Raw genomic sequence first — 6993 nt, forward strand, 5'->3', positions numbered from 1 at the left:
TCATTGACTGGCCCATGAACCTTCAGCCATTCTGGAATAACTCAGCATACAATACTAAACCATCACTGTAGGAAATGTTGAGCATCACTGTCTCAGAATATATCAGCCACTTTATACACTTCTTCCTTTTGTGACATCAGGAGAAGGCTGAGAACAACCAAGTTTGTTTGAATACTCTGGTCATTTGTTTCAGCATTAATGCAAGATATCCATTCTTCAGCTGAAAGCATATTTCAGGTCACAGATATAGTTTTTAAATTGCCAGTGGCTGTTCTACTGTAGAGTTCATTTATTCCATTCATATAAAACCACTTATTGAATACTAGTGAAAATCTATAATTCAAGTTCTGAATAGACAGTAACACTTGATTCAAGACATCTTTCCTTTAAGGCTGTATTTGACAGTTAGTCTGGATGGCTTTTGTGTTATACATTTATAAATATGCCTAAAAAAGGAAAACTGACAAAATGTTAAGATTGTGAGATTTAAACCTTATGAATTCTCCAGAGGAATATTGTGCCAGCAGGTCTGCCATTTTCAAAAATTATAAAGCATCAGCCTCAAATTGTTTAAGTAAGGCAGATCCATGATCAGTTAATCATCCCCTCCACACCAAGGCATTTTAAATGTTCTGCAAAAGTCACACTGCAAATTTAAATGCTTTGTTAATGTGAATGTTTTCTTCCATCACTGTAAACAAAAAGGAATTTCCATTCCAGCAATCATTTTGGCTCTTTGTAATTCAGCTTGTTCATTCTGAGGAGTGGGGAGGGGACAATATCAATACTAGGGTTTTTTGGCAACAAATGCCACACTCCTGTTTGATTTTTACCTTCGCAATAAAAATCATAGCAAAAAACAAACAAAAAAACAAAACAAGCATACCTTCTTCTAGACAAAATGTATTGGTTAATACCATAAACTCCATTTGTGCAAAAAACCCACTGCATCTGCAAAAGGGATGGATGACAAGCTGCCTAAACATTGTGTGTGGACCACCAAATGCAACATCCCCTTCCCTGGGTTATAGTGTAGATTTCGACTGAACGTTAGAAAGCACTCAGTAACTGACAAATTGGTTCAGCAATGGGAACAATTGCCTAGAGAGGTAGTGGGGTCTCTTCCTTGGAGGCTGGGCAGCTAGCTGCTAGGGAAAGGTCTGGAAACCATGCCCTATGAGGAATGACTTAGGGAACTGGGTATGCTTAGGCTGGAGAAGAGATGGTTAAGGAGTGATAAGATAGTCCTGTTTAACCATTTGAAGGGATGTGATACTGAAGATAGAACAAGCTTGTTTTCTGCTGTTCCAGAGAATAGGACTAAACAATGGATGTAAGCTACAGAAAAAGAGATTCCACCTAAACATTAGAAGGAACTTCCTGACTGTAAGAATTGTTTGATACACTCCCTTGGAGAGTAGCGGGGTCTCCTTCTTTGGAGGTTTTTGAACAGTCTGGATGGCCATCAGTCACGGGTGCTTTGATTGTGAGTTCCTGCGTGACAGGGGGTTGGACTGGATGGATCTTGAGGTCTCTTTCAACTCTATGATTCTATGTTTGAACTTTAGATTCTGCACTGTATTTGTACATTTGATCCTTACTGCATAAATGTAGTATGATCCTTACTGGATAAATGTTACATTTATCCCTGTTGAAATTCATTTTCTTAATCTTTGGACTAGCTCTCCAATCTATTGAGGTCATATTGGAATCCAGATTTTATCTTTGGAGGTTTTAGCTACCTCTTCTAATTTGACATCATCTCCAGATTTGATGATCACGACCCAGTTCATTCATCAAAGTCATTTATAAAGATGTTGAACAACATTGGGCCCAGAACAGAACCCTGTGGCACCCCACTTCTCATTCTCTTTAGAACGATGAGGAATAACTGGCGAGCACTCTTGAATTTGGTTCATCAACATGCTACAAAGCTACCTATGAGCAACACTGTATCAGATCATTGGCAAGATTATTATGGGGGACCTTGTAAAAAAATGTGACTGAAATTAAGAGATTCTCTATGTACGTTTTCTGACTGACCAAGTTTGTAACTCTATTAAATACATATAAAAGAGAGAGATTAGTATGGTATGACTTGTTTTAGCGAAACCCATGGTAGTTCCTAGTTATCACAACATTATTTTCTATGTACAATAACTCTTTCATGATCTGTTCTAAAGCCTTTCCTGGTACTGACATTAAGCTGACTGATTCTGGTATTGCTGTTAAATAGTCTGAATTGTGAAGGTTCTGAAGACAGGAACATTTGCCTGCCTTTAGTCTGCAGCGACTTCACCTGTTCTTCAGGGATAAAAAACATATTTCTTTTTCAATTATTACTTCCACGCATTACTTCCATGACTGCAAGTTCTTTGAATACCTTTGGATGCAGTTCATTTGACTCTGGAGATAGAGATCTGATAAAATAGGTAGGACATAGACAGACATGAGATATCAGCATGGTATATGCATGCACAAACACAGAATTACAGAACAGCAAAACCAGAAGATTCACCCATGTTAAAGGGGAAATTAGGTTAAATTCAGTTCTATTTTCAGAATTCTACAAAAAAAAAAAAAACCCCAAATGATTTTAGAAATCAACAATCAACCATTTAATTAGAACTCCAATGTCCATATAGCAGTTGTTTCAAAATAGCTAAACATACTTTTGAATAGCACTACTGCTATGAGTTGGCAGGCCCTGTAGAGTTTGGCAGTGATAAGGAGACAGGCATATTTTGACAGAGTATGGAAGACCAAGGGGTGCAGCTGTGTTCATACCAAAAGCTTGAGCTTTAATGGCATTTGGTGACTTGAAATATTCAACAGAATGAACATCCTAATCTCTGCCTTATTTCTCAAGTGCAGAACAACTTAATCCACAGAACTACTAGTTCTTATCCATCTGCACTTTTGACTTCACTTCCATGCAATCTAAAAACAGGACCAGTTATATTCAAATTACTGCTCAAACTTCAGGCATCAAAACGTAAGAAAAAGATAATTGAAAATCCAACTAGTGGCTTAAATATCTAGATCTCAAGTGTGTGTGTGTGTGGTCCAAGTAACAAAACCTGAATGGGTATAACAGCTACTCTCACTCTCATTCCCCAGCACTTGGGGAAGCCTGCATAATACTGAACAATGAGGGCAAGAAAGGCACACTAAATGACCGAACAGAACATCAGACAAAAAGCACCATGGACAAAAAATGAAAACAGACAGAAATCTACTCAATATATATCAAATGGGATGGAAGATATTGTATCCATCCAAACAAGAATGACACAAAGGCCAAGGCAGGCAGGAATTAATAATCTCTTCCTTGGTAGCCATTTCTTTCAGGTATCCAGTTGGCTGGCTGGTTTGCCTGCCAGCCTGCTTATCCTATGCTCCTAGGCTCACTATAAGGTCAGTGGTGTAATATGCCAATACAAATCTTATGAGCAGAAGCACCTACAACAAAACATGAAGCCACTGCTTTGCAAGGTGGGTGCTGGCAGAAAAGCCTGGTAGGAAGCAGCAAAGCAATCTATGAAAATGCAAGACTGGGTGAAAGTTTTTTAAGAAATGGAATCATTACACAATGCTCTTCAAAAAGCAGTGTGATATTTACATATTTGCTACATTTTACCCTACTCTTTCTCCAAAGATCTAGTAGAGTTGGTTCTTCCCTCAGTCTATTTTATCCTTATAACAATCCCTTGAGGTAGCAGGCTACGTTGAGAGAACTACTGCTCCAGTCACCTAGTGAAGTTAATTGAAGAGTTATTTGAACCCATTCTAGTCTGTCATTCTAACTGCAACACCACACTGGTAACCATCAAACATGAGATGGCTTTTGAGCTCAGATAGTTTCCTCTTTATTCAGTGTTCTTGCTAAAAATGCTATCACTTTGTAAAAGGCTAAAAGAATCAAACAGGACATGCTCTCTAAAACCAGCCACAGTTGTCCCTTGTTTATTCGACAGGTGAGGGACAAGAGAACTGTCAAGCGGAAATAGTTGAAACGTGGAATCTATATTACTGTTTATTATATTATAGTACATGTACTATATAAGCACAAATATAAGTATGAATACCTGTATAGTATTACTAGCACACAATGACACCATGAATGACTCTACCTCAACATTAGGAATCATAGAGTGGGAAGAGACTGAAGGGCCATCCAGTCCAACCCCCTGCCATGCAGGAAATCCAGATCAAAGCATCCCCATTGACAGATGGCCATCCAGCCTCTGTTTAAAGACCTCTAAGGAAGGAGACTCCATTACACTCTGAGGGAGTTTGTTCCACTGTCGAACAGCCCTTACTGTCACGAAGTTCCACCTAATGTTGAGGTGGAATCTCTTTTCCTGTAGCTTGCATCCATTGCTCTGGATCCTAGTCTCTGGAGCAGCAGAAAACAATCTTGCTACCTCCTCAATATGACACCCCTTCAAGTATTTAAACAGGGCTATCATACCACCTCTTAACCTTCTCTTCTCGAGGCTAAACGTCCCCAGCTCCCTAAGACGTTCCTCATAGGGCATGGTTTCTACACCCTTCATCATTTTGGTCGTCCTTTTTTGCACACACTCCAGTTTTTCAACATCCTTTTTAAATTGTGGGGCCCAGAACTGGACACAATATTCCAGGTGGGGCCTAAGCAGAGCAGAATAGTGGCACTATTACTTCTCTTGATCTAGAGGAACTTCCTGACAGTAAGGGCTGTTTGACAGTGGAACAAACTCCCTCGGATTGTAGTGGAGTCTCCTTCCTTAGAGGTCTTTAAACAGAGGCTGGATGGCCATCTGTTGGGAATGCTTTGAGATTTCCTGCATGGCTGGAGGTTGGATTGGATGACCCTTGAGGTCTCTTCCTACTCTATGATTCTATGATGTGTTTTATCTGGGTTATGAGTCTACTGTTATGGCACATAAAGTATGATCTTATCAGTGGAAAATGTTTGTTAGTCAAAACTGTAGGTTTAAACTTCAAACTAGACTCAGCTTTCATGTTGACAAACTGTTAGTGGCCACACATTTACAAAGGCCTTCTCTTATGTAATTCAGGGCTGCTTTTTGTATTGATTTTTGCAGACATAAGGGCTGAGCAGAAGGGTCAGGACAGCATGGGCTGTGTCCATGCTATTCTGACCCCAATGCTCACCCAGGCATGGCTGCACCCATGTGGCCAGGGGCCCTGTTTCCATGTCAAACATTGTGACCGGGGGGGGGGGGGGGCTTCTGAGGACAAGCCAAGCAAAGGAGTGCAGGGGGCATCTGAAGAGCCAGGGCTGATTGTGGAGTTTCCAGGAACCCCATGACACACTAGAGGTAAAATCCCCTGGGTAGCAACTGTTTACCCCAGGATTGGGCTAGGTCCACCAGATCTGTTTCTGATCTGGCATGATTGGGCCTGATCCTGGCCCTGGGGATTTGGCTTGTGTCATCTAAACTTGGTGGCACAAAGCCAGGGGGGGACACAGGTCTTTTGGCCCATGAGGACAGCCCCTCATGCAGATTTCCAGGAGCCTGTGCAGTGAGCACATAATGAACACCTTATGTAAATGACAAATACTGGCCCTGCAAATACACATGTGTGTGTACCATGGGACATGGCTCAGGTTCAGAATCTTGAGCATTTCAATTTGTTTTAAACCTATGTTTTCCTCTCCTATGGTTGCCATATGGGCCTTGGATCCTATGCAACATGTCATCAAGTTTTGCTAGTATAGCCAATGAGAAGGATGATGGGAAAAGTAGTCTAAAAACATCTGGAGGGTCAAAGTTTCTCATCCTTGCTTGAGAAAGTCATATAACAATCTGGGTTGTTCGTCTCTATTATCTCCAGGAAACTGGGATGCCTTCATACCCTCTTGCTCTTTCCAGCTACCATCCAAAATATCCCAGTTCTACTATAGTAACTAACTTGAGTTTTGCCTTTTTTAAATATATAATTGATACAAGTGACCAATTAAGATATTGTTCAGCATGCATAGCTGCTTATTCTAGTGCAATGCTCTTTCAAATCAGATCACTTTTTTTTAAAAAAAAGTTAAAATTATATCTTGTCAGAGCATGCAGCCCACTTGAATTTGTAAAATATTTGATTTTGAGAACTAGACCCACCATTTTTAGGGGTTATAATGAAAGTGACGACCTTCATATTAGAACAACAGTCAAAGGTATAAGAACAAAACCCTCTAAGACCATAAAAATCACTGGCAAGAGTTTTCTAAAGATGCTTGCATAGTACAAGTGTGTTAACTTGAAAGATCATACATTTATTGTGAATGTTCGTTCATATCTGAAGGTTCCCATAAATATTTCAACACATGAAGTTCAGGTTTTTCAGGAACAGCTCTGCTCTCAATTAGGAATACTATGTGAGCATAGAAAATTGGGGATTCTCCACTATACAGACAACACTCTGGCATCAGACAGAACAAAGTGGATTTTGCTCTGATGAAGATCTGGCACACACTAGAAGTGAGCATTTTCTATAAATACATCTGGTACTGTTTTTAAGAGTTTTGTGTTTCTTCTCTTTTGCTCTCCTAGCCTACGTCCCTGTATCAACTGTTTAGGCTGGCACCAAGAAACGCAGTACAATTTTAGGGAAGACTAGTAGGCAAGCTTGACAGGAGATGACAGATTTGCTCTGTAGTTCTAACACATGTGTCAGTACAGCCCTGTGTTAATATCATGTACAGCCAACAGAACAGTCTTGCAGTTTTGTATACAGAAACTAGGGCAAGATTTAAATCACCACCACAAATAACCAACATGGCACCAGGTTTGTTTGCTAGGTTACCGTGTGTAGCAAACAGCAACTCACATTGTCATTCCCAATTTTAAAAAGCCAGATAGGTTTGTGTGGCTTAGAAAGTACACTCATCCTTCCACAGTCACTGTGATCAGGGGCACAGGATCCCTGTGAATGTGGGAAAACTGCAAATAACAAAAACACTATACTTTTACCTGAGAGAACACCTCTCTA

The sequence above is a fragment of the Sceloporus undulatus genome, chromosome 4 (assembly GCF_019175285.1).
Source record: "Sceloporus undulatus isolate JIND9_A2432 ecotype Alabama chromosome 4, SceUnd_v1.1, whole genome shotgun sequence".
Classification (NCBI taxonomy): domain Eukaryota; kingdom Metazoa; phylum Chordata; class Lepidosauria; order Squamata; family Phrynosomatidae; genus Sceloporus; species Sceloporus undulatus.